This window comes from Cygnus olor, chromosome 7 (genome assembly GCF_009769625.2).
Source record: "Cygnus olor isolate bCygOlo1 chromosome 7, bCygOlo1.pri.v2, whole genome shotgun sequence".
In the NCBI taxonomy this organism is placed as follows: Eukaryota; Metazoa; Chordata; class Aves; order Anseriformes; family Anatidae; genus Cygnus; species Cygnus olor.
This window is the reverse complement of record NC_049175.1, coordinates 32,769,772-32,781,881: the sequence shown is the minus strand read 5'-3', so window position 1 is coordinate 32,781,881 and position 12,110 is coordinate 32,769,772. Positions and strand designations below refer to the sequence as shown.

General features: G+C 36.8%; 1 long non-coding RNA gene across 1 annotated transcript; it reads right to left on the bottom strand.

Moving 5' to 3' along the window:
• Nucleotides 1-1,809: 1,809 nt before the first annotated feature.
• Nucleotides 1,810-9,910, bottom strand: LOC121073397. Its single transcript, XR_005821686.1, has 3 exons — nt 9,706-9,910; nt 3,163-3,264; nt 1,810-2,299 (listed from the first exon to the last, which is right to left on the bottom strand). It is a non-coding gene; the product is annotated as an uncharacterized LOC121073397 (long non-coding RNA).
• Between the last annotated feature and the right edge of the window lie 2,200 nt (nt 9,911-12,110).

The window sequence follows — 12,110 nt, the reverse complement described above, 5'->3', positions numbered from 1 at the left end:
ACAATAACAACAAAAAAAATCTAGTTTCCTTTGTTAGCTGAACACCTTTAATTAGAGGGTCAGTGTGGTATAAAATGGAACAAAAATCCTAATTACAGTACCATAATGAGGTGGTCGGACACTGGAACAGGCTCCCAAGGGAAGTGGTCACAGCACCAAGCCTGCCAGAGTTCAAGAAGTGTTTGGACACATGGTCTGAATTTATTTATTTATTTTTTGGAGGGTGGTCCTTTGGGGACCCAGGAGTTGGATTTGATGATCCTTGTGGGTTCCTTCCAACTTGGATATTCTATGATTCTATGATAATTATATAGGTTCTAGATACAAGAGTAGGCCACTGTTTAAGAATAAGCTTCTTTCTAGACTGAATAAAAACCTTTCTGCTCTGCTGTTACTTCCACCTTGATTACAGACTGAATCCAGACTCTGAAACCTAGAAAAAGATATTCTTTAAAGTCTGCTCTCCAGCTGATATTATTTCCAGTAATATATAAGGCCCATCTATGCTATGCAGTTGGAAAATGTGCAGCAAGCCCTAAGTTAATGCTGACACAAGGCACATAGTCTTACATTTCAGATAAAAGGGGCTATCTTACTAGTCAGCTCAGGTATCAGTGCACCAAAGTCTCTGGCTACGGTCTTGTTAAATTATATCCCTATGTGTAGAGTTAACTGACGGGATACAAAGCTAGAACAGGACTCTCCTGACTTATGCCTGTTTGCTCACAAGTCAGGAGCTAGAAATAATTGCTAGAACCTCTTTCATGAAGCCCTGGATGACCATCAGTCATGCTGATGGATGATTCCATTACACACAGGCATAACGCTGGAAAAGCTGAATTTGCTGTTATTTCATAAAAGAGGAATCCCGTTTCAAAAAAAAAAAAAAAAATTTAAATTAAACTTGGTTAAATGTCATGGATCTTAATAGGCTTCCAAAGTTTTAATATGTTACATTCTACTTGGTATGGCATATGTTATAACTTACAAGGATTAGCTCATCTAAATTCTGTCCAAAGACTTCATTTGAAAAATAATTTGGTGAGAACATTTATATCCATATTTAAAATGAAACTGTTTACCAAACCCTGCAGTGTCTGCATGTGATAAAGGATTCAAATCCCTTCCATGCCCGTGTATGATATATGTATGAACTGGGAGCCTTGGGAAAATTTTCATCACATGCATTTCATGTGCACTGCTATGAAATGCTGCGTTTGTATCATCACATTCAAGAAGGAATAGAACAACCACAAGGAACTCCCTTGTCAGGCTCTTTCTGGGCGCTTGGGAAAGCTCCTGATAGTTTTACACCATAAGACCTCACCAGAAAATAAAAACACAGGGCTGCCAAGAGAATGCATCAAAATAACTAATAAATCTACTACTCACTTTTGAGAAACTGCAGCATATCACATCTGGAAAAGACAAAACTACTAATAAGCAAGTATTTTCAAGCGTTGTATTTGTTAAGATTTTTCAAATTGAAATAGCTGTCTTCAGAAGGTTTCAGCAAACAAAATGCTTAGGAAATTAAATGTCACTGTATCATCTGATAATCTAACCCATTTGCATCAAATGGGACACCCCAAAACTCAGGAACCCTGTATCTGTGGCCACTTCCAAAGAGTGCTAGCTTAGCACTAGAGTCTAGAGTCTCAAGTGCATACACATGAGTGTCTTTTGAAGCTTAGCATGTCATATTGGGAAGGAAAAGCCTAGTTCATACATTGTTTTGAAATTTCTTCCATGCCTCATACAGATATACAAACAAAAAGAAAGTAAAATATACAAATGAATATTCCAAGAAAATGTTCCAGTGAAAGAAAACAACAAAGAATTTCCTTTGTTTGGAATAGTAAATACAAAAACAATTTCTACAAACAAACTGCTTTCAGAAACAATATGAGTTAAGTTCACAATGTAGGTCATGAGATCCTGAACCACTACTTCCATTTCTGGAGGAATTACTGGAAGAAATTCCTCATAGCTCTGGTGAGATCTTGTATTTGATGGTGTGGTACTCTTCAGGTCACTAGTTAAACTGTAACACAAGAACATCAGCACTATCTGATGGCTGTTGTGAAGTCAGCTGAGGGTCATTTCTAATGTGTCCAGCAACCAGCAGGAGGTTCAGCATACATCTGTGAAGGTCAAGTCTGCCTGGAAGCTTGCTTTATGGCTATGGTATTTTTTTCTTATGCTTCAATATCCTTTATCTCACTGATTTGATCTTGGTGCTTTCTCCAAGAGCACATAGTTATCAAAGACTGTATTCTTGAATTTGTTTTAGCAGAATCTAGAAAAAAAATAAAAATAAAAGCTGAGCTGGCTAGCTTTCTATCATCCATCTGTCTGCGACAAATATTGTTGATATCTAAATGAACAATGTATGTGAAAAGGAACTCTTCAAAGATGCCCATCACTGCTGCAGTGCCACTGTATGCATTACGGGCTGCATGTTCTGTGAATGCAGCACATCTATTAAAACTAATTTTTATTCTGTTTTGTATTATTGGGTTAGCTGGAAAAAAATAAAAACAAACAAAAAAAACACGACCAATAAAAAAAAAAAAACACACAAACAAACCCAACCAAATAATAAATAAATGAATCCCCCCCAGGGGGAAAAAAAAAAAAAATAAAAGGAGAGAGAGAGAGAGAGAAAAATATAACCCTGAATTTACATAAAAAGTAGACATTCCAGATTTTCAATGACTTCTGTGTAAAGCTTTGGGCATTCTCTATGCAAATGTATCTAAACAATTATTTACCCATTTTCTTCAAAAGTTTAATTGAAAGCCTTTTTTTTTTTTTTTTTCCCCAATCATTTCCTCAAGTCACGCTGCTGTGAGCACACTAATGTTCAATTTCTTCTGTATAGATGGTGTGTCACTACAGCACTCTGAAACACTAGACTATAAATCCAGGGAGTACATAGCAAATGTCAAAATGGGGACTAAACTTCCTTTCTATTTTTCTCACTCTTTTTTTCTTAAGTCAGTTAAGAAAGGTCCAAAAGCAGCCAGTCAGAAAACAAACAAACAAACAAACAAAAAACACAACAATTTAAAGTAATGTGCAGAGACCTTTAAATGTGGAGCCTTTTTATCTTCATATTCTATTATATAAAATGAAATGTTTGTATATTCACTTTCTTACCTCTGTGTTTTTTACTTTATTTAAAGTTGCAGTTGTCAGAGTGTCCTTTGCCTTGATTTTCTGCATGGGGACTGGTACCACGTGCTCTGTGAATCCTTGCTCCTGAATAGAAGAGATGGGAATAGTAAACTGTATAAAAAATTGCTTTAGAAACGGTTTCTAATGGTTACCTTCAAATTCTGGGTGTGCTAGCCAAGAACATAGATGCTTTTTGAATGGAGTGGAAGTATCTAATTTTAACAGATGAAATAAATGGAACTAAGCATGTAATAAGAGTATTCAGTATAAATACGGCAGAGACTGTCCGATAAAGTTTATCTAATGAGCATTAGATTGCCTCCTCTAGTTACAAAGTAAAAACAAATAACTCCTAACATTCTGCATTAGTAACAGACTGTCAGGAAATGCCCAAAGCCAAACATTAAAACATCAACCTCCAGTGTAGAAAATGTAATCTTTTATTTACTAGCAATGATGCTACTAGGTTTTCCTTGTACGAATATTAAGAAATCATACAGCCTAGTTTTTCACTGTCTTGAAAGCAAGCATAGACATGAGAGTACTTCCAGATGTTAAATCAATGCAACACATTTCACAGATTCAGGGTTGTCTTTTTAAGACCATTTATAGAACTTTGGAAAGAGCACAAGGTATCAAGTTATTAAAAGGTAGGGAGGAGCATTTTATTTTTAAAACAAATTAAAGACATAACTTAGTTTTTTGCAGTCACTTTTAACATCTGTAGTCCAAAAAGGAAACAGCTCTAGGTACCTATAGCTAAATAATTTCCTACTATCATATTAGTGGACTTGCACCAAAACACACGTCCTAAATTTGGATGTAGCAAGTTGTGAGGCATCCAAACATTCAACTACGTCTGTTGTTATTCTTGTGAAGTTCAAAGAATTTATAATGACTTAGGCTGTCACATTCATTGGCAAGGAATGTTGTTGTCCCTTAAGTAGTAATTCCCAAGCCAATGACTTCTTGGAAGTATTGCAGGGAAGGGATATCTCTGTGCAGTGGTAGGGAAACATGCTGAGATCACAGGCCTGGTCTAGAGCAAAACAGGAGCAGTAGCCAGTGTATTTTTTCATGTTGCTTCATATGACATTTACTATCTCAAGAAAAAAGGAAGAACGTGTACAAGAGGGAAGAGAGAGAGGAAGAGTAGGAATTCCCACACATTAAAATAGGAGTATTGCCATGCAAGATAAAGTTGAATTAATTCCTTTACCAGAAAGTTGGATTTAGCTTGATGTGAACTGGAAAGAACGATCAGCATATTTAACAATTAACATGGTCCCCATTCTATGTTAACCGTCTGTCAATACACCAAGTCAGTTTAGTAACCTTGATCTTGCCTTGTTCTGATTAATTTATATCTTTTATGAAAGCATTAACACACTCCTGGCATGTACTGCTCTTGCAAATACCAATCATGGCATTATCGTGAACTAAACGAACACGAAACAGACAGCATATCAAGTTCTACTAAAGAGTGTAGGTGTGCAGTCAAAAGCAATGTGCTTGCCAAAGGCAACAAAACAGGGAAAATAATATACAAAACAAACCCTCAACTGCTCAGTTACACAGCACATAGTCCTACTGTGTGACAAAGAACTTTCATGGTAATTGGCAAATGACCAGAGGATTTAATTATCATTCTGTGAGTTGCCTCCATGGGATGATAATGCTTATTCAAAGCAGGCTGTGCTTCATGAAGCTGGTGACTGTATAATAAAGTCATCTACAGGCCTTAATCTATAAATTATTCTTGTTAGATGATGAAAGTAGTGGCATTGTATATACACATATGAGTTCTACTATACAGGAAGAAAAGTTAATGCAGGTTCTTACAATGAGATCAGTAAATCATACGTTTAAAGCCTCATATGCAGCAGGTTGAAGTTATACCTAGCTGAGCTTCTGTTCTTTTCCTTTTTCATCTTTTACCCATGACAACTTTAAAAAAGATTGCCAGCTGGTATCCCATCTGGCTACAAGTCCAATTTTCTGGAGTTGCTTTTATCTGTCCCCAGTGACACCTTCATGGAAGAGACAGCAGTCCCTACCGAAATTTTACATAATTTGGGACCGTCCAGGAGCTCTGAAAGAAATCAGAATGCAAGGATGGAAATCCACCATTCTAGTTATTAATAGCTCTGAAAAAAATTAAATTGTTCTGAAGAAAAATGACAACACCTGTTCTTGCCTTCCAGGTGTTTGAAACACAACATAGTTGCTGAGCTTCAGGGATTAAGAGACAAAAGTTTATTTGCTTGCTGCAGATAACGGTGTCCTCAGGGACTCCAATAACTACATGGAAACATGGAGAGGTGAGAACAAATAATTAACTTTTACAGAAAGAAAATCAGTCAGACCATCTTTATCATTCAACCAAGAGATATGTGTAAGCTCCCCTTTTTTTCTTTCTTTTAAAAAAAAAAAAAAAAAAAAAAAAACATGTTATTAACAAAGGTGATTTTTCAACCAAGTATTAGCCTTGTTTTAGGAGATGGAAATCAACATGATTTACAAAAAAAAGCCCATGGGTCAAGCTTCGTACATGTGGAAAGGTAGCTGGTGCTGGGAAGGGCACAATGGGACTCAAACGAATCTATCACTCCTTCCCAAAAGTTGCACTAACTGCATTGATTCAGTGAAAGGAATTTCATCACCTACTTTCCTCCTGATGACATGTGAGAGCAACATCTGTTCAGTAAACACCACTTGTAAATATGTTAACAGGCTCTGTACTGGAAGTTTTTAGTTAGAGTGAGTGAATTGCTTCAGCTGAGTCACAAAAACCCTTTTTGAATTGGAAATGTTATTTTCACATCTACTCCAGTTCAGTGTGGAGGGAATTTGGCATTCTAACCCCCTAAAAAAACTACAAAAAATCTCAACCTGAAACAAACTGAGATATAAATTTAACATAACCTGAATATGTCACATGATGGAGAGCCTTCAAGATCACAGCATGAGCAGTAGCAGATTAAGCAGATGGACCATCAGCATAACCAGTCAATGGCATGGGTACAGAAGTTTTGCATTTATATATTGCCTTAATCAAGAAAGATTATACTCCAGAAAGTGATGCACAATGAAAAGCTGTGTGCTTTACCATTGCAAAAAGTGAAATAGCTCTGAAATTAAATAGATGGGCTTAGGCTTGTTGCCATGGTAAATCTCTGAAATCCTTTCACCCCACTCCAAGGGTGGGGTTGGGAGGTGCAAGATATGCTCAGGTTAGCCAAGACTTCCATTTCTTCCAGGGGACTGGGATTACTTCAGCTGCAAGGAACTGAAGTGTGGATTTATGCAGCATGTTTGGAACAGCACTTGTATTAAGTAATATATATTACTGAAATTATAAATACATTCATATTTTTTTCTAGTATACCTGACGTGGCTATACCATTTCTGTAGTGAAAAAATAAATCATACTTTAAGTTGTTCAAATTAAGTTTACATGACATTTCTGCATAGAAAGGGTTTGATGTTTCCCCATTGAAGTTGCAGGAAGCTGGTGGTCTCTGAGGTCCTTGGCTGATCTTTTGTTTAGACTTTTGATAACGATGCCTGGCATTTCCAAAAGTTACATTGCATCTAGATAGGAGGCAATGGAGATTTGCTGATTTACGTCAGCTGTGAATTCATGTAGGTGTTGATCTCTGAACTATTCAGGTAATCTGCATGTATACAGAGTAACATGCAGTCCTGTTCTTTATGGTTTTAGGAAAAGAACAAGTGGCTTCAATGAAAAAAAATCTCTTCTGCCCCTCCAAAAAAAGTCATGGATAGTCAGCTAGCATTTTGCGGCAGAAACATTTTCAGAATAATGGATGAAGTGATACAATGATCTGTAGGTGAATTCAAGTTTGCATTATAGCTTTCTTTATACTAAACGTAGTATAAATAACCTGACTTACATAGTCACAGTTTCAATCATTGTTTTTTAACTTATTTATTTAAAAAATAAAGAATGCCTTAGGTTGCCTGCCAGCTGTATCACAGCCACACAGGCTATCGTGCAAGAGATCAGTCATTTAAAATCAATGCATGACAAAGCATAGGAAAAAAATATTCCCACAAATGCAAACATTATGAGGGAAGTGCTTTATATGTTGTAAGCCACATAGTCAGCTGGCTGTTTTAACTGAGCCATTCACTTCTCTCTCTATGTTTATAAGTAACATTATGGAGGGTGTGTTACATGCTCTAAACTACCTCAATAACTTGATTTTAATACTTCTCAATTCACATACTCATTTACATATGGCGAGAGAATATAATGTTAGTATTCAGATATGGAGGGCTCTAAAACCCATATTGTCCGATGGAAATAATTATGATAAAAGCAAAGCAGCAACAAAGCTGACTTTCAGAACCCTGAGTGACACAAGAAGTCACTGAGCTCCACCAAGCACCAAAGCACAAACTTTTACCACGTTCACTTGTTCAGAAATGTCTCTAACTGTAAAATACGAACTCATGCCTTGGTTTCTGAGACAGGTCAATTTAGTTTTAGTTTAATACTGTTGGGGAGTTACCTTTCAGGCTGAACAGAATAGCCAGAAAAATATAGTGAGAGTGAACTACTAGACACTATCCAATTAGTCAGCCGGGAGGCAATGTCAAAGGCATGTTTCAATTACTGCACAATTATTAACTGTCCCATCTTAGCCTAAGATAAATACACTCAATCTAATACTAGATGTGCTAATTTAAGCCTTTATTGAGGGGTGGCTCACTATAACAAAAGGTTAGGCACAAAATACCCAGAGGAAACAATCAGAATCCTCTGTGCCTGAGGAGCTCATGGTGAAACACTTGGTGAAACCATGTTTTCACCTAAATTTCAGCATCCCCAAGGGGATTAGGGAAGGGATGAGCCTGAATCCAGCCAGTCCCATTGGCCAGAGGGAACTGGGGAGGAGTGGAGAGAAGGCTGTGTTCTATCTAGAAATGTCATTATACCAAGGTGACCATGTCTGAGGACGCTAGCTCAGGGTGGGGTTGTGGGACCAACCAGCAGATTTTGGTGAACTTCAAGACAGCTGAGAACCTACACTTCCAAGTGAGTCAACGGGACTGCAGAAGCTCAGCAGTTTTAGAGTCAGGCATGCTAACGTGATCTAAGTAGCTCCAGTGGGGGAAGAATCTGGTACCACTCTCAGAGGGGATGAAAGGGGCTGATTATCGCTAATCCTTCCACTTCCCACTGCATTATCTCCATATGTTTTGACAGAAGTCTGTATGAGGTTATTCCACTCAGGGTGTGCAATGGACCTGAAAGAGCTGAATCACAGTCCTGGATTATTGAAATGTGATTCAGGACACATGAAAAGTTTTAGATTATTTCCTAGGAAAATTCAAGGTGACTAAACATCCAAAGAAATTTCAGCATCTGCTTTCACATGTAAACGGTCACATAATATCACATGCAAAAGTGGGACTAGAGGAATACTGAAAGCTGAAAACACAGGCCAACAAAATAGGATCCACTGAGAAAAACCACCATCCACCTCTTTTTCTACTTACTTCTTGAAACTTATTTATTTCTTCTCTATTTGACAAAATTAGGTAATCTTAGCAACAACTACCAACCATATAATTATTTTTTAAAGTCTCCATGATTCTGCCTTTTTGTGCATCTCTAAGAATTCCACTTCTGCTGCACTGGACTTGAACTTACAAGTCTGTAATTCTTGGTGTTTTCCAGGTCTAATTACCACAAACAAGAATGGTTATTTGAGAAATAGAGAATAATAGAAGATATATGTGTAACACAATATTTGAAAGAGTTTCTTGGAGGAATAAGGTTCCCCTTGTATGTTATGCTGCTACTGTTTTCAAAATTACGTATAAAAACAACCAACCATCTAATGCAGTTACATAGCCAGCTGTGGTAAACTGATGTTTAAGGGACATTTGTGAGACTGAGACACACAAAACATTTTGAGACCATTCAGCTGAGATATGTCACTTAGATCCTGTCTTCACATGAAGGTTTTGCTGGCAATTTTTTATTGGTTAGGAAGACAGAAAAGAAATCCCTGCCCCACCAGCAAAGCTTAGCTGACTAACAACCTAAAAGCAATGCAAACATTACAGCAAAACACAAACTTTGCTAGCATAACTTTTTTCCTTTGGGGATTTGGAATAAAGGGATATTATTTTGCCATTTTGATTTTCATCTCTCCCAGCAATGTTGTTGATAAGTTTAATTGTCATATCCTTTCTCATTTATTGTTATGTGAAGGCACAACAGTGAACAATACTTCCAGTCAAAACAAACAAACAAACAAACAAAAACACCAAAACCCCTCATATGCTGCTAATGTAAATCACATATCCTTAATCTGAACAGTTATAATAATTTTAGTTGGCAGTCATGGTCTAGAAGAGATGGAACAATTAGTCTGTTTTACTGGGATAGATTTTTATAACCCCCATAAAATGAACTTGTTTAGCATGAGGTTTTTAGCCATTCAGATGAGGAAGCCCGGCTGAGAAGTGGCAGATGATAAAACTTACCCATGGCTTCTCCATCGGACTGTAAACTCAGCTTCAGTGATGTTAGGAGGCGACAAAATGGCTCCTCTGGTCTAATTCACCTTTATTAAATGACAAACAGTATATACACTGACACTGAGTAAAAAAGAAATGAATTAATTTCAAGAATGCAGGCATGTTCCTCTATAAGGACTCCACAGTGATAACAAGAAAAACTATTGGTACAACCGACAACTTCTGTGTGGTAGTGAGGATCATTTAAATCAGAAGATTAAGCTGGAAGTTCCTACACAACAGCCTAAATCCATTTAATGGTCAAGGTGAATCCTGTTAAACCAATTTGTTTGTTTGCCACCATTCTGTAATGTTAGGCTTAAATTAGGTTCCAGAGAAATCCAAATGGGGCTGGCGTGAACTTGGATTACACCTTCTGCCCCCATGAATGTTTTAGTATGACCAGCATTGATAGTTGACAAGATTGGCCTTTAAATGGGCTATGTGTCAATGTACCTTCTGCCACTACCTTCTCAAAAATGAACACAGCTGTACATCCTAAGGTTTATCAGGTTGTAGGAAATATAGAGAAGTTTTTTATTTTTAAGTGATATCTTTAATTCAGTTAATGTCACTACGGGCTGGAAAGTTAAAGTTAATAGACGTTGATTCTGTCTTGGGTGGTCAATGATGCATCTTCCACTTAGGAATTTTTTTTTTTTATAACAAAAAAAAGGGCGAAATTTAGTATTACAGATAGGTTCTAGATCATATCATCTCTTTGTATGGAGTAGTATACTTTGTATTTGTGATGTAATATACCAAAAATCTGTTTCTAGATTCCATTTACTCCTTAAAAGACAGAGTGAACCCTTTGCTCCTTATACAGTTTCTCTTCATGAATGTGATCTACTCAAACAAGAGAGCAAGACTACTCTCCAATTCTTATTACAGAGGTTCTTTTTTGTTTCAATGATGTCTCTGTTTTAGTTCTAAAAAATATCTGTACACTACAACAACTAAAAAAAATTAATAGGGGCAGCACTAAAAAGAAGCAAACCAGGCTTAACCCTGATGTAAAGAATGAATTAAGCACAATGACATCAAACACAACAGGAAGCTTTGAGGAGCTGTAGGTGATTATTGTCTGCTTAATTTATGAGAGCAAATGCTTGATGAGAACACAGAATAGAATAGATACTTTTCAGTATGGAATAATTATGCAGTGTAAGACAAGAACATCTTCTGCCTACTCATCTTACTATTAAGAATTCATGTCTAGCCATAGAAAAATATAAAATCTCTTGATGTTTTAAAAACTTCTTCTCCATTATATCATAATGAAAAATTCAGCCCTGCCAATAAATCACTTCATCTTGCCCCTTTTGTTCAACATTGTGTTCTCTTGTTCCTCTCTTTATTATTAACTTTAACTCCATGGGGCATTACCATATTTAACATCAAGGACTTACAACCTGTACTCCATCACCCACAGAGTTGACAAAGGTGCGATGAAAGCTGTGCATTGCTGATGTTGTGCCTTAGTGATTTTCCTCTGTATAGTTAAAGCTGTAACTAGTGATCGATGTGATCCAGCCTGACCTTTTTCTAACCTATCTGAGCAGCTACCCTCTTTGTATGGCCCCTCGAACTTGTCTTGATTTAAATCCATAACGTACAGCTAGGGGCTCTTTCCTCTTCCACAAAAGATTAAAGCATGAATCAGGGGAGTACGATCAATTTCTAGACATCTTGGATTTAAAGATAGGGCATATCTGTGATATTTCAAAACACACCAGAACACAGAAAATTGCCAAGAATTTGAGATTATCATTATAGAGCCTGCTACATTCAGGAATTTTGAAAGAACCCATCACAAGAGCTGTAGCAAGAAGCAGACACAGCTGGATCACTGAGCAGACATATATGCATCTTAATGTTTTTTTGGGGGGAAGTAAATTAATATCCATCTTTGAGACACAAACTGTCTCCTGAAACTCCCCAAAGGATCTTGTAGGTCCTGATCTAAGCTTTCTTAATTGTTATTACAAAGTTCTAATGGCAGAACGTACCACATCTTGACATCCTTGTGGCTATCATGGGCTCCAAACTAAACATAGTATTTCACATGAGAAAATGAAAAGCATCACAAAAATTCTTTGCCTTGATCAAAAATGAAGATGATATCTGCTTTACTTTTATTCTGGCAATGTTGTATTAAAAACACAGTTCTATTTATTAATTGAAAAGTGACATTCTTATTTTCTTTTTCTCTTTTTTTGGATTGTACTGAGCAAGGCTTCTGGGAGTACTTCAGGAAGTGAAGGAAAATTGATTTTTCCATTTATTCATATCATCTTTCAGTTTTCAACAATGCATTCAGAACACTAAGTTAAATGTTTTGTTTGACCACACCAAATTCATACACTCTG